We start from the raw sequence: 20,512 nt of genomic DNA on the forward strand, positions 1-20,512 counted from the left end.
TCTCTACTATAGATGCTGAAAAAACTGGCTGAGTTCCTTCAGCATTTTGGCGTATTTACCACAAGACTTTCTGTGCTCATCATTTACATTTTCCTCATTTCTGTTGATTGTGCCTTCAGTAATTTCAGTTTATGGTCTACAACTCCCTCACCAAAACTCTCTTCACACTACTGACCCACGACTGTATCACCAGATCCAACAGTGCAATCAAGTTTGTAGATGACACAACAGTTGTTGGCCTTATCAGAAACAACAATGAGTCGCACTATGGAGAAGAAGTGGAAAATCTCGTGATATTGTGTGAGTAACAACCTGAATCTCAACGTGGACAAGTCAAAGAAGATGATCGTGGACTTCAGGAGGACCAGGAACGACCAGCCTCCACTACACATCAACAACTCTGTAGTAGAGGGAGTGGAAAGCACCAAGTTCATTGGAGTTCACTTAACTAATGACCTATCGTAGACACTCAACATCTCCTCACTTGTCAGGAAGAAACAACAGTGACTGCACTTCCTGAGAAGACTGAAGCGGGCAAGGCCACCGGCCACCATTACGTCCAACCTTCTACAGGAGCTCTACCAAAAGTGAATGGATGTATCACAGTGTGGTACATTTGCTGCAGAGAGGATCACTGGAGTCTCACTCACTCCCATCGAAATGATCTACCGGGATCGTTGTCTGAAGAGGGCATGCAAAATACAAAACTGTCGAGGCCCCCTTCCAACCTGCACACAGCATCTTTCAGCTGCTCCCATCTGTGAAGAGATAGGGGAGCATCAGAGCGAGTAGTACGAAACTGAGGAACGGATGTTTCCCCCAGTCAGTGAGAATGCTGAACGACCAGAGAAACTGCTCACACCAACCATCTGAGACTCTCATTTGTACAAAACAATATTTATTTATTTATTTTTATAGATTAAAAATACTTTTTCTTCACATGTATTACAAGCAGGATACCCAGCATTTCCTGGGGTGGGAATCCTCTGTTGTTGACTAGATGATTGAAACAAAATATCCAAAAATAATCATGATAATTCTTCATAAATATATTTTTTCTGTTTCCTGCTGCCTGCTCCTTGTTTGTCTGGAGGCCTGAGCACTGAGATGGGTGTATCGCTGCTGTTCTGTTTCCCGTTGCCTGGTCCTTGCATATCTGAAAGCATCAACAGTGTGGGGAGAGATTGATGTCCCTCTGCTCGCTCTCTTGCTTTCCCCTTTGACCCATTCTACAGGCTTGTGAAGAGCTCCGGCCAATGTTGCTTTGCTTTTTTGGGCCCATATTGAACTGGGTTTGGTTTCCGAATGTACATTGATGCACAGCACTGTAAATAATTGAGGTGACTCTGGTGCAAGTTCAATTTTTAAAAACTTCATATGACCTTAAAGGTTAAATTCAATGTGGTCATGACATTCAGCATCAAATGTTACCCTTACTGAACCTACTTGGACATTTCTAGAGTGCTCCATATTGATTTGCATGGAGAGCAGACAAACAGACCTACATGGACAAATATATATTAGATTGTTCTGTATGTGTGTCATGTCTGGTTGTGTGTCTATTCCAAAACATTTTCCATTGGAGAAATAATTAATTTTCTATTGCTGAAGATAATATTTCCACCAAGCATGTGAATACTTTGTATTCCCACAGGAATGTGAAAATATAAATCACTTTGGTGAATTTTAGGCATTCAGAAATGTATATTTAATAATAAATTAATGGATAAAACAGTTGGGTTTGTGATCAGATGTCTGTGAACAAGTGCTCTTGTTCTTCAGCTCTGATCCCACAATCTTGCCAGGCAGTGTTTCATTGCAAAAGTAAAAATGGTATTATAACACATCATGGTCATCATGTGTTGTCCTTCCTGCCACTGTATGATTACCCATTTTCAATAAGCCTTGCTCTTTTATTTTAATTGCAGTGGAAATCAACAGCAAATTCTGTTTTCAGTTTAATGCACCAAGACTAATGCAACTTTTCAAGAGAGAATTGAAATGCATGAATCTGTATATACTAGTGAGTCCCTTGGAAATAGCTTTTTTTTCCCCAAAAAGTGTATTGTATTCATGATAAATTCATAATTAATTATATACAATACAGGAATGAAACTGTTCATGAATTTACATTAATCATTTCCATCGTATCGTGTAAATTATTTACAATACAGGAAAAAAAAACTCAAATAATTTTTAAATGGTGATAATCATCCCAGGACAGAACATTTTAGGTTCATGCTCTGTTAGCAGCACTGTGGCTCTTTGTTGTTCTTCACCCCTCTCCATTGGTTAAAGGAGCTTCCCCTCTCCATTGGTTAAAGGAGCTTCCCCTCTCCATTGGTTAAAGGAGCTTTCCCTCTCCATTCGTTAAAGGAGCTTTCCCTCTCCATTGGTTAAAGGAGCTTCCCCTCAGTGTCAGCCCAGTAACAGGATTGAAGGAGGGGGGGGGGACTCTAAATTCTACTCCTCCCCCATAGTGCCCTTGCCTTGGTGGCACCAAGCCTCACCGTGTCCCTCAGCACGTAGTTCTGCAGCCTTGAACGTGCCAGCTGGCAGCATACCCAGACCGAAAACTCGGTGTGCTGAAAGCTCAACAGGTTTCGTGCCGACCAAAGGATGTCCTTCATCAAGTTGATGGTCTTCCGGCAGTTCTGGGTGTCAGATTCAGATTGTGTCCCGGGAATAGTCTGTAAATCAGGGAGTCCGCTGGGGGTGAACTGTGACAGATCCCCCTGCATCCCTCTCCGTAACCTCCTTGCGGATCTGCATTTGACAAAGAGGTGGGTGTTGGTCTCCGCCCACTGCAGTTGTCCCAAGGACCGTATATTTTGAGGGTGTGATACTGAAAAGCAGTTGAACAGTGCAAGCCAGGAAGAGCTGGTTGAAACTGATGGAAACAAAGTTCCAAAGCAGTGGATGGCTGGAAGTGCTATCTGTCTGATGTTTCTCTTGGAATAAGAGGAATGGAACTTGGTGGTAGCTTGAAGAAAGAAGTTACCATCTGGAAAAGCCTGATGGGGCAAGTTTCATCAGCGAGACATTGAGATGACTAATGGTGGTACCTCAGTTGTGGAAATCCTGGAACAACAAACCTCTCTCTGCAAACCCTACAAGAACCTTCCTGAGCGGTAAATATTTACCTTTCAAGCACCAAAGCCTGGTGAACTTTATACATGTTAAATTCTGTGCACAGTATAAGAATTGCCTGCATCCAGAGAACTTGGAAGAAGAAGTGAGATTCAACTGTGAACCAAAGAACTTTTCTTAAATTTACACACACATTACATACACGTGCGCTTAGAATTAGAAGGGGGTTAACTTGGGTAGTTAAGTACAGAGTTAAGTTAAAATTTGATTCTATTTTCATGTTTAAAGTTGATTAAAAACCACTTGTCTTGGTGAATGTCTATTGCTGCTGGGTTTTGGGGTCCTTTGGGCTTGTAACAATGCCCTCGTACCTTGGTTCCACACACGAAGGTGGTCATCAGGATAAGTGCCACATCAGGTACACCATGCCCCCATTTTCCAGTGACTTGTACATGGCGCTTCTTCTGACCATGTCCATTTTGGATCCCCAAATGAATCCGAACACTGCTCTGATAATCACCTGGGCACAGGTGCAGGGGATGGGCCACACCTGCGCCATGCACAGCAGTACGAGAGTACCTCGCCCCTGATGACCAAGTTCTTCCCTGTTATCGAGAGGGAGCAACACGACCACAGTCCCAATTTTTGGTGGTTCTTTGCGATCCGCCCTGACCAATTTGGAGCAAGCTTCAGTCCCTCTAAATCAGATCCCCAGCATCTTCAGGTAGTCAGATCTGATTGCGAAGGGGATGGCGGTCTGGTCAGGCCAGTTACCGAAGAGCATTACCTCGGTCTTCTTCTGGTTTACCCTGGCACCTGATGCGGACTCCAATTGCCTGCATGTGTTGGTCAGTCAACAGACTGTGTATACAAAGAGAAGGCAGTGAAACATCCATGTAAATAGCTGCCATAAAACTTTAAACCACATTCTCAAAGTGCCACAGAGGCAATGGGAACTCACAGCAATTTGTGGCTGAAATGAACATAAAGTGACTGTCAATAATTAATATTAATCATGCAATAATGTCCAGAAAATGTACTTGTAATCTGCTTTTTAACATGCATTAAATGTGCTGCAAATCATTAACAGTCATATTTAAGTTAAATATGCTCATTAAGATTATAGAAGTAGTTCCTTTCTAAAACACTGTGATAACATTGCTGTATCTACATGCATGGATATTATTAAGCATGCTAGTGTGGTTTAAAATGGTGTCCCTTCAATAGTTAAAACCATAGTTACCAAGAGAAGTGCGGTACGTAGCCAATTCAAGGAATGGCCATGTAACCACAATAAGAGAGAAGTCAATGGCATTGAACTGAACAATGGTACTCAGCAATGGTAAAGAATGCAGGCCAAAAGTCTGTGCTGATTAGATTTGTCAACTGGTGGAGACACAGTGTCCACCATGCATTAAAGAAATAAGCCAGGATATACATTACGCTCATGTACAAGATGTAATATATGTGAAATTTAGAGCAAAACGGAGGAAAAGACAAAGGAAGAGAGAGAAAGAAAAGAGAGAGTGCAATAAGTGCTGCATATGCACCTCCCTCCTCACCACTGTTCAGCATCCCACTCATTCCAAGTGAAGCGACCCTTCACTCGTGAATCTATGGGGGGGGGGGGGTGTAATTTACTGCATCAGGTGCTCCCGATGTGGCATCCTCTACGTCGGAAGACTGAACGCAGACTGGAAGAATCACGTTGAGCGCCTTTGCTCTGCATACTGCAACAGTGAGGACCTCCCAGTAGCCAACCATTTTAATTCCACACGTTACTGCCACACCAACATGGCCTCACATATTGCCAAATCAAGGCTGCCTGCTAATTGGAGGAACAGCACTCTCCATTCTATCTCAACAATCTCCAGCCAGATGCATTAACACTTACTTCCGCTTTCTGTTAATCCCCCTACCCAGTATCTCTCGTGCCCTATCCATCTGACTCCTTTAATCCAACTTGCTATCTCCTTCCCTTCCTTCTTCTGTCAGTGAGCTAGTCCTCTCCCCATCACTTCTTAGCTTCCTTCTCTTCTGCCCTCCCACCTGTTATCCTACGTGCCTCCCCTTCCACATCCTTCCTCCCTTCCCCCCTTCCTCCACTTTCCCCCAATCTTTATTAATCACGCTGTTTTATTGGTTTCTGATGAAGGGCTCATGCCCTTTCACTTCCTATGGATGCTGTGTGACCTACTGAGTTTCTCCAGCATATTTGTGTGGGGTGGGGGGAAAAGAGAGAGACAGAGAAACTTATCTTCAATGGATGGGAGGTCAGAGATGGACCTACCCTCTGCAGTCTTATGCATTCCTAGGCACGTGTGATAGATTTCGATAAATCTCAGACTTCTATAAAGTATGGGTGTTGTTCTGCCTTCTTAACAATTGCCTTGATGTGTTGGCTCCAGGAGAAGTCTTTTGAAATATGGACTCCAAGGAACGTGAAGCTTCTGACCCTCTCTACCTCCGTCCGATCAGTGCGGACAGGTGGGTTGTCCCTTTAACTCTCTTTCTTAAAATCAAAAATAAGCTCCTTGGTGACATTAAGAGCAAGATTATTATTCTGGCACCTCACCAGTTCTAATCTCCATCCGCTTTTCTGACTCAACGTTTCCTATTTTTCGGCCAACAAATGACAGTAAACATATAACAACCATATAGCAATTACTGTACGGTAACAGGTCATCTTGGCCCCTCTAGTCTGCTCCGATTAAAGTGAACTCCACTAGTCCCACCTACCTACTCCCTGCCCATAACCCTCCAATCCCCTCACATCCGTGTACTCATCCAACCTTCTCTTAAATGACAAAATTGACCCTGTTGCAACCACCTCTTCTGGAAGGTCATTCCACTCAGCCACGACTCTCTGAGTGTAAAAGCTTTCTCTTAAGTTACCTCTAAAGTTTTGCTCCATAACCCTTAACTTATGATCCCTTGTTCCAATATCACCTACCCTCGAGGGGAAGAGCCTATTCATATCTACTTTATCTATTCCCCTCATAATTTTATATACTTCTATCAAATCCCCCCTCAACCTTCTACGCTCCAATGAATAAAGACCCAGTCTACTCAATCTTTCTTTGTATTCTAGATACTGCAATCCAGACAACATTTTAGAAAATCTTTTCTGCACCCTCTCTACCTTATTGATTTCCTTCCTATAATTTGGGGACCAGAACTGCACACAATCTTCCAAACTTGGCCTCACCAATGCCTTGAACAGTCTCAACATCACCTCTCAGCTCCTAGATTCTATCCTTTAATTTATTAAGGCCAGCATACCAAAAGCTTTCTTCACCACCCTATCTACATGAGAATCAACTTTCAAAGAATGCTGAACCGTTATTCCAAGATCTTTCTGTTCTTCTGCATGCCTCAATGTCCTCCCCCTCACCGCATATGTCCTGTTTTGATTATTCTTCCCAAAATGAAGCACTTCATACTTATCTATATTAAACTCCATCTGCCACCTTTCAGCCCACTCTCCTAAGCCATCCAAATCCTGCTGCAGTCCCCAAAAACCATCCTCACTATCCACAACTCCCCCTATTTTTGTATCATCAGTGAATTCATAAAACTGTGCTGAAGCCGCAATCTAAAAAAAAGACTGGCATTACAAAGTAGCTTTTCAAACATGGTGGAGTTTCTTGGAGGATGGGATAAAGATGGTCATGTAGAGTGTAATAAAGAGAGTGTTTGTGGTTGCTGAAGAGGTATTATATTTTTGTAGGGCAAATGAGAAGACAGCAGGTAGATTATTTTTTTAAATTGCTCAAGAAAGAGATCCAGGATTCATGCATTGTGTATTGAAAGTGTGGTGAAACCACTATTGTACTTATTTGTGTGTGTAAATGATATACCATTTTCTGGTTGACCCTGCTCTCAGTGGCCGTTTTGTGACTCCTCCCCATTATTCCCCATAAAGGCTGTCATGCCACAAGCCTGTCCCAGTTCGAGTCTGAGTCAGTGTGAATGAGCAACACAAGAGATGCTGTCCATCTCTTGCTAATACATGCCTTCAGTTACGATGACTTCACTCTTTGTGCAATTGATTGTGCATCAGAAAGTGACCGGACAGAGTCAGAAGGTGGTGTAAAAAATACATAGGACTCAAGGCTTCATAATCAGGAGCACATCATACAAGAGGAAGAAAGTCATGGTGAACCTTTGCAAAATGCAACTGGACTATTGTGAAGGTAAAAATTTTTTTTACAGGTACTAGAAAAATAAAATGCTGGAAAAAGTGAACAGATTTAGAGGCACCTGTGGAAAGAAAAATAGTATTGTATTCATTTCAAGGGATGATGGGTCCAATACATGCTGGGATAGCCCTCTATTAACTGAAGAAGTTGTGTGCCAATTCACTCTGCGGTAATATTTTGGTCTCTTGGTCAAAAGGTACATTTACTTTTCCAAATTCAGTTCAAAACATCGATGATAGTCTGATATTTTGTAATATTTTGAGGAAGGGCTAGTTTGTTGTTGATGCATTCTATAGCCATTTCAGTTATATGATTAAAAATCCCATAAAGATCAATGTTCATATATTCAAGAGAAAAATGTCTGTATGTATTTTGGTCAATATGGTTTATTGTGTAAAAAATTTAAAAAAAAAATTAAAAAAAATCAACGTTCTCACCAAAATTCCTCCCTCAATTTCTGTCAGAATCAGATGAACAGAGTTTTCATCTATTTGCTACCTGTACAAGTTTTCTGTGTATAAAATGGCTGTTGGATATAATTAGATGAAGAGACACTGTAGTTCAAAGTACAGACCGTCCCCAGGTTACAAACGAGATCCGTTCCTTGGTCTGGCTTTAAGTCAAATTTGTAGGCAAGTCATAACTTGCTGCACATGCAGCTTTTAAATCATTGAGAAGACTTCGACTGACTCAAAATGGTGGCCGGCGCTCTCCTTCCACGAGCTGACAGACAGATGAAGCCACGTGTAGTCCATTGGTAAGTGAGTGCTTCATTTTGGAAGGAATAATTAAAACAGGATACGCGCAGTAAATGGGAGGGCATTGAAGAATGCAGTGGAGCAGAAAGATCTAGGAAGGTAGAATCTCACGTGGATAGGGTGGTGAAGAAGGCTTTTCATATGCTGGCCTTTATAAATCAAAGAATAGAATACAGGAGTCGGGAAGTGATGCTGAGACTGTGCAAGGCATTGGTGAGGCCAAATTTCGAATATTGTATGCAGTTCTGGTCACCGAATTATAGGAAGGATATCAATAAGGTAGAGAGAGTGCAGAGAAGATTTACAAAAATGTTAAATGGATTTCAGCATCTAGATTACAAAGAAATATTGAGCAGATTAGGTATTTATTCCTTGGAGTTTAGAAGGTTGAGGGGGATTTGATAGAGGTATTTAAGATTATGAGGGGGATAGATAGAGTTGACGGGGAGAGGCTTTTTCCCTTGAGGGAAGGAGAGATTGAAACAAGAGGTTAAGAGTTAAGGGGCAAAAGTTTAGAAGTAACATGAGGGAGAACTTCTTCACTCAGAGAATGGTGCCTGTGTGGGAGAAGAAGTGGCGGCAGGGTCCATTTTGCCATTTATGGAAAAATTGGCTAGGTATATGGATGGAAGGGGAAGGGAGGGTTATGGGCAGGGTGCAGGAAGGTGGAACGAGAGGAGTGTATTGGTTCGGTGCGGACTAGAAGGGCTGAGATGGCCTGTTTCCGTTATTATGGTTACATATGGTTATGAGTTGTCTGCAAATCAGATGTTCGTAACCCTGGGGGCTGCCTGCATAGTATAATTTTTCTGAATAGAGTGATGCAAAGCTGTCAAAACACGTTGAGTTTCCAAGAGTATTGGGTAGTTTGCCTCAAATTTTCCATCTGGTTATTAACATTGAATTGGTCAAAAATAAGTAAAATGTGACAGGAAAAGGGATTACAGATCCATGAAAAACCGAACCTTTCACACTTTGCGATAATGTGAGAATTTTAGTTTTCAAAATAGGCAGAAATTATTCAGCATCCAGTGGTTCCCAGATATTTAGTTTCATGGCTCCTTTCTGAATAGCTGTTATATGGATTAATGTTATTTCTCATTATTCTTTTCTAGCCTAATTAGCAAAGATGAATAAAAAGCAACAATTAGCCAATTCAGCGTGAACCTTGATTCCTTGCAGGAAAGGAAAATTACACATGGGTGTGAACTTTTAATTGCAGATGATTTTCGATGATGGACATCTCTATGTCATTAAAACAATTGCATTGGGCTCCAAGGACTGTCATTATGGATCTTTCCTTTGCAGCTAATTAAATGGAAGAGATAGCTGATCTAATATCTGTACAAGTTTTTAGATGGGTGCAAGTCAAACCCATCAGTGGTCGGGCACTGAGGAGTGCAGTAGGACTGAGGGATCTGGGAATACAGATGCATAATTCCTTGAAAGTGGCATCACAGGTGGATAGGGTTGTAAAGAGAGTGTTTTCCATATTGGCCGTAATAAATCGAAATATTGAGTATAGGGGCTGGAATGTTGTGGTCAAGATGTACAAGACATTGGTGAGGCCAAATTTGGAGCATTATGTGCAGCTCAGGTGGTGCTGCCAGAGTGCTATAACGGTGGCAGGCTGCTGGTGTAGGCCCACAGAAAGAGTATTCCAACAGGGGTCCAACCACCCAGTTCGACTGCTGTCAGCTCTGCACTGGCCAAAAGGAGCGGTGCTAGTTTTATTTAAAATCCTGCGACCGTGGGGGGGGTGTCTGCACCCAAGAAGACGGCATCAACGATTGGCAGAGGCAAACTCCAGGGAAGCAGAGAATCGGCACAGTGCACCAGGAAAAGGGGAGACCACCATATGGGAAGGAGAAGCAGAAGAGACGGCCCACAGGATGGAAAAAATGGCAGAGGACAGTGAGGGGTTCTGTGTTTGAAGGATCTGCACGAAGCAAGGAACCCATGGAGGCTGAAGACTGTGGTCAAGGGACTTGCACCAGGCTGTGGACTGCTGGCTGAAGGAGTGACAGGTATCAGACGTGGGATGTGAGAGGGTGCCGAGGGCGCTGAAGGGTTTCTAATGGTATCAGAGGTTCAGCTCTGGAGCTCAGGTTGCCAGTGGTTTGGACTGGACTCTGTGGCTGCAGGGGCTGTGGAAGTGTCGGAGGTGAATCTACGGACACTCTACTTGCTTCTCTTACTCTGTCTGTAAGAGATACTTCAGGTAATGTCTGCCGACGGTGAATCTGTCTGCCCTTACGACATGCACAAGCAATTTTGTGCAACTGTTTTTATTACATGACAAAAAATTGAATCTTGCATCTTGATTTTGGTCACCTAACTACAGGACAGATATCAATAAGATGGAAAGAGTGCAGAGAAGATTTACTAGGATGTTGCCCGGACTTCAGGAACTGAGTTACAGGGAAAGGTTAAACAGGTTAGGACTTTATTCCCTGGAGCATAGAAGAATGAGGGGAGATTTGCTAGAGGGATTAAAAATTTAGAGGGGGATAGACAAGAGTAAGAGTTGGCTTTTCCCATTGAGGGTTGGATACAAACCAGAGGACATGGGTTAAGAGTGAAAGGGAAAAAGTTTCGGGGGAACATGAGGGGCTGAATATGCATGAGATCATCTGATCTCGGAAGCAAAGCAGGCTCAGAAACGGTCAGTATTTGGAGGGGAGACCGTCTGGGAACACCAGGGGCTGTCGGTTTATGTGAGGGGTGCTGGACAAAGGGGCGACTCTCTGCCTCACGATAGACAAAAAGTTAAAGAATTTCATGTTCGTAATATTCTAAATATAGTATTACATGACAATAATAGAATTTTACCATTAACTTCTTCTCACAGAGAGTAGAACGAGCTGCCAGCTGAAGTGGTGAATGGAGGCTCAATTTTAACATTTAAGAAGAATTGAACAGGTACATGGATGGGTGCAGGCCAATGGAACTAGGCCAAAATAAAAATGATTCGGCACAGACTAGAAGGGGCTGAAGGGGCCTGTTTCTGTGCTGTAATGTTCTATAGTTTTCTAACTGAAATATTTTCTACGTGATTTCTTCCTCGCTTGCCACTGCAAGATTGTACATCCACACAGGAAACTATCTGCATTTAATTTGACCTCTGGGATTGGCATTTTTGGTAATCTCAACAAAGCATTTCCTGCTCAGGTCCCATCACTTTTAGAGCATTAACACTCCGGAGAAATCATCCAGAAGTTATTAATATGTATTTCCATTGTTACCCAGGCACAAGGGCTTTCAGAAAAAGAACTTGAAGGTGGGTGATCAGAATCTTTATTGCTGCACTTCAGCATAATCTTGGCCCATCAGATGTGATTCGAGAATCTGCTACATTTCCAAGTTAACTTATTGACTGACTAAGATCAGGAGCTTGAGAACAATAGCACCTTTTCTATCGCAATCACCTCAGAGCTCTTGATAGGAATGTCATCAAACAAAATTACCATATTTGACAGCATACAAGACTCCCTTTTCCCCCCCCCCAAAAAAAAATCACACCAAACCACCCCCTCCTGTGGTCCTACACAGGAAAGTGACATTTCGGTGCCGCTATTCTGGGCACCGAAATACAAATGTAGTGGAGGCTTTCATCTGCAAGATGGCAACAGGAGGAAAGTGCTCAAGCTATTCGCTCACCAGCACCCCCCCACCCATTCAATTTGTTGGGGGGGGGAGAAGCATGCTCGCTGAACAAATGCTCAGCGTGGAGCCTGATCACTAAGTACCCGGCACTCCCCTCATAGCAGTTGATCATCTGCTCCCCATGACCGAGGGCCCTGCCCATTGCCCTGGTGACCGGCTTCTCTCCCTCCTGTCCTCGCGGGACCAAGGGCGCCTGTCAATCAATCGGTGAAGGGGGAAGAGGCCTGGACCTTGGCGGGCGGCGGGCAGCAGGACATGTTGTTGCTGTTGTTCGTGTGCGAGGAGGATTCAGCTATGCAAGGCTGGAGGGTTTCCATCGAGATGAGTGAAAGCACACACGTGCGCATTATCTACAGGTGGTCTTGCAGGAGGAACTTGTTTGCAAACTTACCTGTAAATACATTAAAACAAATTTTTCCTAAAATCTCCCGCTACAATAGGGTCATGAAATACAGTACTCCTGACCTGCATTTGTGGAATATCCAAAAGTCAGGTTTTTAGCAGAAACAAACACATTGCTGGAAGAATTCAGCAGGATCTTTGGGAGGCAGAGGGATGGTTGATGAGACCTTGCATCAGGACCTGCTCCTCAAACATTCGCCATCCCTCTGCTGAGTTTTTCCAACAGTTTCCACATTGTGGCGACTGCATCTAGGTTTCAGGCAGTGCCCAACCAGGTGACGGGGATGGGGAGAAGTTGAAGAAAGTTCTGCGTTTACGGTAATTTGTAATTGGAAACAGAGATTGTAGCGGGCTGCTCCAGTCCGCAAGCGAACCGGGTCACGGAGGTTCAGGCTCACACGGGGCTGGAAGCCCCGAGACAGTGGGTGCGTTGCCAGCCCTACTGGTTGATGTTACAATGGTCCCGGGGGCAACAAAGTATCATGGGGGATTGTGCTTATAAATTCACACAGGAGTTCACACCGGCTACTGTGTCTTTATTCACTACATTTGGTGACCCCAATGGCCCAAATTGGCAAATTTGAACCTCACGATGAATGATGCTAACTCAGTCTCCTTGAAGCTGCCTACATTCTGGACATCACAGCCTGTGGTCTGGTTCCAGCGGCTGAAGCTCAGTTTCACATTGGGAAAAATCACCACTGATGACATAAAATACTATTACGTGGTCAATTCTCTAGACCAGGAGAGCGCCGACAGGATTGTCGATTTTCTGCAGCGGCCCTCACACTGAAGACAGGTATGAAGTCCTCAAAGTCCTCCTCATATGCACTTTCAGGCTTTCCCGCGGCGAGCGAGCAGCAAGGCTGCTGGATATGGACGACCTGGGCGACCACACACCATCCATCCACATGTCCTCACGAGTGACCTGCTGGCGCTGATGTCCGGTCTCAGATCCTGCCTGCTGTTTGAGTAGATAGTCTTAGATCAGATGATGGAGGACATTTCGCCTGCTCCTGGCCGACGATGACTTCGGTGACCCTTGCAGTTTGGCTGCCAGAGCCGACGCCCTATGACAGGCTAAGCAACATGGTGGACCTGCCATTGATTATGTTGCTACGTCACAGGTAAATGAATATGGCAGAACAGCCATCAACTGGGTTGCTGTATCACGCCAGGGTACTCGTATTGTTCCAGTGCCGGAAAAAAGCCTAACACAGCTGGGGACAGCTCAGAGAAAGAACGATGGTGCTACTACTATCAGTGCTGTAGTTCCACTGGCCGCCACTGCTGACCACCTTGCCCGCATCTGGGAAGCATCATGGCCGGCCATCGTTGATGGCTACCATGGTAGGCCACAGAAACATCATATTCTACCTTTGGGACCAGCATTCCGGTCAGCGATTCCTGGTCAACACTGGAGCAGTGATCAGCGCATTGCCTCCCATGAGCTGGGACACACGTCTCAAAAAGACAGGGCCTTGACTTGCTGTAGCTAACGGCAGCAATATCCAAACTCGTGGAGTATGGACCATCCCTCTGGAATTCGGCCCATGCTGGTTTAATGGGCCTTCACTCTGGCAGACATAACGCTACCCCTGCTGGACAGACTTCCTCTGAGCCCAGTGCCTCCCCGTGGACCTGAAAGGGCACCGCTTAGTGAACTCTAAGACCTTTGAGTTCCTTGCCCTACACCAGGTTACTCTACTGGCACCTCACCTCAGTGACTTTCTCACAATGCTTATGCCAGGATCTTAGCGGATTTTCCAACAGTCACCCCAAATTCTCCTCAGCCATGCCTAAGAATGACATCCAGCACCACACCCCCACAGAGGGACCACCGATACATGCCTGGGCCTGCTGGCTGCCTCCTGACAACCAATTACATTGCACCACAGCTACCACCCATAGTCCAATGGCCTCGTCGAGAGGTTTCACTGCCAACTGAAAATTTCCCTGATGGCTTGACTCAATAGCCCCAAATGGATGACGAATTTCCATGGGTGCCTCTGGGAATTCGTACAGCGCCAAATGAAGATCTGGCTTCGTCCTCCGCCAAACTCATGTATGAAGCCCCGCTTACGGCTCACCGGCCTGAGGACAGGAAGAAACACCTACAGCTTTCCTGACGCGACTTCAGGAGAAAGTCGGCACCCTGGTGCCTGGCCCAACCTCATGCCATGATCTGACTGCCTCCTACATCCCAAGGGAGCTCAGGGACTGCCAGTATGTGTTTGTGCACAGGAGGACGCATTGAACTCTGCTTCAGCGGCCATATGAGGGACCTCACAAAGTGCTCTGATACAATGTAACGATACATGTACTGGACATTGGAGGCAGGGAAGAAGCATTCACTATTGACCACCTCAAGCTGGCACACATCGCCCTGGAGCAGCAGGTACCAGTAGCATGCCCATGGTGGAGAGGCCGCCCGCCTCAATGAAAGAACTTTATGCAACAAATGGACATCACACCCTGTCACCGGTTCTGGGAGGGGGGTGTGGGGTGCATGTAGCAGGCTGCACCGATCCATGAGTGAGACTAGATCACGGAGGTGCAGGCTCGTGTGGGGCTGAGAGTCCCGAGACACTGGGAACATTGCCTACCCTCCAGGCTGACGTCACAATGATTCCTGGGGGCAGCTAAGCATCATGGGGGTTTGTGCTTATAAGCTCACTCGGGATTCCAGTAAAATCAGTTAAACTGACTCACACTGACTACTGTGACTTTGTTCACTACAAGATGGTAATTCATTTTGGGAAGATTGAGGAGAAAGAATTGAAATTAGATCTGTATGAATATCTGGAAGGCATTATCAGTTTGGAGGAGGTCACGGAATAGCAGAATTGGTCCAAGATGTTTTGAAAAGCACATTATAGATGGTTTACTTGACAATTACCAATTCTGGAAGAATATCACAGAGCAAATGGTATTAATTTTAAATCTGAAGTGATAAATGAATTGTTTACATGATAGAGTGCGCAGTTAATTATTCATGAAATGCTGTTTTTTTTTGTCCTTCTGTCTTTTGAGCCAACAGCCAAAGAGATCTGAGAAACAAATCTTTTTGTCAACCAATGGAACCTATTCCTGCTCAAGAAATGACATTTCTCTTCACATGAAAACATGTTAGTCTCCTTGTCAACGACCTATGAAACCACTATTTTATACTTTTGCATGGTCAGCTCATCTCAAGTGAGGTTAACATTTAATAACCAGCTGAACAGTTCTTGGAAATGTCCTGGCAACCACCTTGAACTGTTGCAGTCCACATGGCACAATAGCCCATTTAGCCCCTTCTGTCGCTGCTGGTTCTTTGTGCTGAAACATGAACCGTGGTGTGCAGGTGAAACAGGTGGAAAGCATTCTGCCAGGTTACATTACTGCCTGGTAATGGAGCCACCAACTCTCAGGACAAGAAAAAGCTCCAGAGGGTTGTTGACTCGGCCTGCAATATCACAGGCACCAGACTCCACTCCATCGAGGACATTTAGATGAGGCAGTGTCTTAAAAAGCAGCCTCTATCCTCAAAGTCCCCACCACCCAGGCCATGCCCTCTTCACTCTGCTACCATCGGGATAAAGGTACAGGGGCCTGAAGAGAGCACTCAGTGGCACAAGGACAGCTTCTTCCCCGCTGCCATCAGATTTCTGAATAATCAATGATACTGCCTTACTTTTTGAATACTATTATTTTTTATTTACAGTAATGTTGTAAGATGGTTATAGTATGAATGATTACACTGTGACGCTGCCACAAAACACCAAATTTCATGAATTGTTCATGACAAGAAATTCTGATTTGGTACTTCAATACAAAATAATGCTTTACACAAATATATTTTGGTGCTTCCACCCACAAAGCATGTCTGTCTAAAAAACACAAAACACACATCATGGCTTTTGAACCATCTTTCTATTGAGTGTGCAAGCCTCCTGTTTTTCCATGGCCCGACTTTCCCAACTTTAGGATCAAGATTCAAGGGTGGTAGTGTTCTGAACTTACAGTCCAGATTATGTATTCAAGTCCTGACAGGTACTTTAACTTATCTATTATTAACTTAACCTAATTTAACCACCTTCCAATTCTAAGCGCATGTGTATGTAATGTGTGTCTAAGTTCAGAAAGGTCCTTTGGTTCACAGTCCAATCTCACTTCTCATTCCTCCAAATTCACTGGTTGCAGACAATTCTTATACTGTGCACAGGATTTAACATTTATAAAGTTCATCAGGCTTTGGTGCTCGAAAGGTAAACAGTTACCGCTCAGGAAGGTTCTTGTCAGTTTTCAGAGAGAGATTTGTTGTTCCTTTTTAATCAACTACTCCAGTGTCTTGCTGACGAAACCTGCCCCTTCAGGGTTCTCCAGATGATAACCTCTCTCTTTCAGGTCACCACAGAGTTCCTTTTTGTTTCCCTTATTCCAAGTGAAACATTAGACGGCCAGTCCTCTCCTCTTGCATGAACCACAAGGTCTTTGACCAAGCTGTCTTCCAAAATGGGCTTGCCAGCTGTCCTGTTCTAGTCCCAGCTACTTCTGTTGGCTGTAACACTGTCGAGTGATCTTTGTGTCTCTGTCGCTCTCTCTCTGCTTTCAAAACCACATGATCCTCTTCCAACAGCAAGCTCTCTTCCAGACAGCAGTGGCTCCACAATGCTCTTTCATCTGTTGCCTTTGTTAAACAACAATCCATTAGTGAAATCTCTTGAGCACTCTTCAAAGCTCTTGCAAAAGCTGTGTAGCCAATATGTCTAGCATGGGGTAGAGCTCCAGTATTTCAAATATGATCTCTTTTAAAGTGTTTGTTTGTAACCTACTCTAATAAACCTTTCCCAATTTATCTCCCAAAAACTTATCTATATATATCTATATATCCTGTCACAGTACATTCTCCTTGTGTCTGTGTGGGATTTCCATAGGGGCTCTGGTTTCCTACCACTGTTCGAAATGTACTGGGGATGTAGGTTAATCGGGTGTAAATTGAGTGGTGCTGACTCGTGCGCCAAAATGGCCCATTACCATGCTGTATGTCTAAATATAAAATTTTAAAAGATCCCCAAGTGCATCTGAAATTCTAGTAGATTAAACGGAACCAGTGCGAGTTCACAATCTTTTCCCTGCATTCTTATCAATGACTTCCCAAGGCCAGAATCCTCTTACGATTCTGTTGTTGTTCAATGTAACCTCCAGCTCGACCCCTCGATGATACCCTTCCTCCTCTCCCCAGTTTTCAAATCCCTATCATTGGGAGCTGAACCTTCAATTGTCTGCACCCTGATCTCTGAATTTCCTTTCACCTCCCTGACCTTCTGCCCTTCACATTAAAACTCATTTCTTCAGACCAGTTTTGAATGACCTGTGTCAATTTCCCATCGTGGGTTGCTCTATTGCATTAGGGTAACCAGCCGCAATATCTTCCATGACAGTAGATTGCTGAACAGGCCGCTCCTCAAAAATAATCCTCATTATCAGAAAGGATTCAAGTTCCACAGGGTAACTTGGACTGGACAGAAATGCTATGTGTGCCATCATCAAGAAGCTTGTTACCACATTAAAGGCACTTACAACTGATCTGGGGAGCACACAAAAACTAATTTACTAAATGGCACGGTTTGAAAAATGTAATCCACACTTGATTCATTATTTGACCTGACCTCAGCAGCATTAGCAATCATAAAACTGCACAAATTCAACAGCATCACATATCTATTCATCTGTAATTACATTTTGAAATCATCGAAGAGACTGTTCCTGCACAACCGGCTGCATAGTTATGAAGCAGCCAATAATTTCTTCATTCCAGAAATGCAGAGTTCAATCCTTTGAAAAATTATCAGCAATTTGTCATTTCAGCTTGAACAGAAATCAAACCACCCAATTAAAAATGATTGTTTTGCCTTTCATCATGTACAACAAGGTTTAATGAGTTGCCAATAACACAAAATAAAATCAAATAATACTTCTGTTTATGAAAGCAATTTTGCAAAATATTGATAAATACACAGAAATTATGTTCCGACAAACATTGTCGACACAATAAAGGGGATGTTCAACGAATATTTAGATAGTTTATAAATGTATCCTTTGAAGGTTGCTTCGGAATGGTTTCCAAATCTTACCTTTCATTTCCAGCATCACTGATTGCAGAGACAGACAGACTAAATGTCAGCCCCGCAAGAAAACATGCCTGAAATTTTCTTGAGTCGACGACCTGCAATGATCTAAATTCTAGAAAATTCAGAAAATAATATTTGACGTGATCCAAACGCCTTTACACATTCAGCTCAACGAAATAAATCTGCACAGTGAACACCATGTTACATGGCACCTAGTTTCAATAAAATAATCTTGCACTTGTGTGGTGTTTTGACGGCATAAAAATATATCCCACTGGACTTCTCAAAAGCATAATGGAAAACGCCATGAAAAAGGAGGAGTCTATGGGAGGTTTGACGAAAGGCTCAGTGAACAGAAGGACTTAAGGTGGTTTGGAAGCTTTGGGAGGGATTCCGATTTTTTTTGGACATATAGTGTGGTAACAGGCCCTTTTGGCCCTCGAGCCTGTGCCACCCAAATGTTCTACAACCCCGGGTACATTATGAATGGTGAGAGGAAACAGGAGCCCTTGGGGTAAACCCACGCAGACAGGGAGAGAACATACAAACTCCTTACAGACAGCATGGATTTTGAACCCCGGACCTGATCGTTGGTGCTGTAAGTCATTTCATGCCAGGGCCTCCGCCTAGAGGCCAGCTCCAAGTGTGGAGAGAAAACATAAAACTTACCTTTCATAGAGCAGCCCTAAAAGGCTCCTCCACCGTTGCATTCACTACGAGCAGTGCCTCATAGCGCACTCTGGAGCTAATAGGGGTGGGGGCGACTGCTGCTGTAGTACCACCCATCATAAATAGGTGGCAGAGCAATGGCCGTCTTCCCTACCCATAATCCCTCTCCCAGAACAGTTCCAGCTGTGTGGGGGATTATGGATAGGGAAGACGGCCATTGCTCTGCTGCGTTTTGAGCCGCAGAGAACGGCCCCAAAGGGTAAGGTCATTACAGCCTGCAACGGCCATCCTCTGATGGTGCCTACAAGCCCCTGCTGCCCTGACAGCTCCCCCCAGCCGCCCCCGCCTTGAGGGGGTCATAGAGGGAGAGGAGTGAGTGTGGAGATGGGTCACGGGCTGACAACGTCCTCAGCCGGCCCCTAACCAGACACTTTGCAGCACCTGTACATTCATGTGGGGAGGCGGAGCGCAGCCTTTCCCGATTATCCTTCCCCGAGAAGGGTTGGAATCAGCGCCTCAGAGCCAGCCATGGCGCATTCAGAGAGGTAAGGGCGGAGAACCTCAGCCTTTGCAGTCGGGCATTTTCCTTGCTTGAGAGGGCCTAGTGTGATGCCCTGGGATAGCAAAGTGGTGGAAGGGACAAAGATCAGTGAAACAGTGGGTTGAAGAACAAGAGTCGAAGGTCATTTCCAGAAATAAAGGGGCAACAGGTAAGACAATGCAAGAGGGCTGGAGGAACATCAACATTGAGCCAAGAATTACCTTGAGATAGTAATCACTATTAAATACAAAATGTGACAATTAAAATAGTAATTTCTCATAATTTCTATTGCTAAGAAGAAGAGACATGACTATACTGTCCTCATGACAATTATAGATCATCTCCAATATTCTCTTCATTTCCGAAATGAAAATAGTAACTGAGGAGGCAGTAGCCCACATAAGATGCAGTTACATGGGATGTTTGGAGTTGATTGTCACGAGGGAAACATGCTGAGATTATTACAGGCTTTGGGCTCGGCATTTTCAAATACAGTCGATCAAAATCGGAGCAACAGAAGATGCATAGGTCCAGAGATGGAGCAGAGGGCAAGTAGAACCACATCGAAGGAAGGAGTCTGGGAGGCCAGGAGTTGAACAGCCCAACTCCATGCACACCGACAACAAGCTGGTGGGGATTCTGGCCCACGTGACATCAAAGGAGGAACAAAGAATGAAATAGCAATACAAATTCCTGAAATAGCAATGCACCTCCTGCAGTTTACATGACAAGGTTGCAGCTTTTTCGTTCTAAAAGTACCAAAGGCATGTGGTCGTTGTTGAAAATGTAACGCAGAAAATTCTGGATCACTACATCCAAACATAACTGCCCAACAGGGGGAAAAAAATGCTGGCCGACTGTTGTGTGGGAAGGGAAGAACTCAGTGGGTTCCTTCCACCACATGGCCTCTTTCAGCTGCTCCCGTCGGGGAAGAGATCCAGGAGGATAAGAGCCAGCACCACCAGGCTGAGGAACAGCATCTTCTCCACGGGCAGTGTGAACGTTGTACGACCAAAAGAACCACTCACACCAACCATCTGAGACTCTCATTTTCGCAGAACAGTATTT

At 44.3% G+C, this 20,512-nt stretch overlaps 1 protein-coding gene and 2 long non-coding RNA genes across 14 annotated transcripts in view; 2 read left to right on the forward strand and 1 right to left on the reverse strand.

Annotated features, from left to right (window-relative positions):
- Positions 1-5,562, forward strand: part of LOC138747704 (uncharacterized) — a 106,666-nt gene extending 101,104 nt beyond the window's left edge. Inside the window, exon 3 of the long non-coding RNA XR_011347642.1 lies at positions 5,499-5,562. This is a non-coding gene — a long non-coding RNA (uncharacterized lncRNA). The remainder of the gene's footprint in view (positions 1-5,498) is intronic.
- ctnnd2b (catenin (cadherin-associated protein), delta 2b) overlaps positions 1-20,512 on the reverse strand; it is a 1,542,927-nt gene that overhangs the window by 1,110,388 nt on the left and 412,027 nt on the right. The window lies entirely within an intron of this gene.
- LOC138751972 (uncharacterized) lies at positions 14,285-18,475 on the forward strand. Its single transcript, XR_011350296.1, has 2 exons — positions 14,285-15,047; positions 18,251-18,475. It is a non-coding gene; the product is annotated as an uncharacterized lncRNA (long non-coding RNA).

This window comes from Narcine bancroftii, chromosome 1 (genome assembly GCF_036971445.1).
Source record: "Narcine bancroftii isolate sNarBan1 chromosome 1, sNarBan1.hap1, whole genome shotgun sequence".
In the NCBI taxonomy this organism is placed as follows: domain Eukaryota; kingdom Metazoa; phylum Chordata; class Chondrichthyes; order Torpediniformes; family Narcinidae; genus Narcine; species Narcine bancroftii.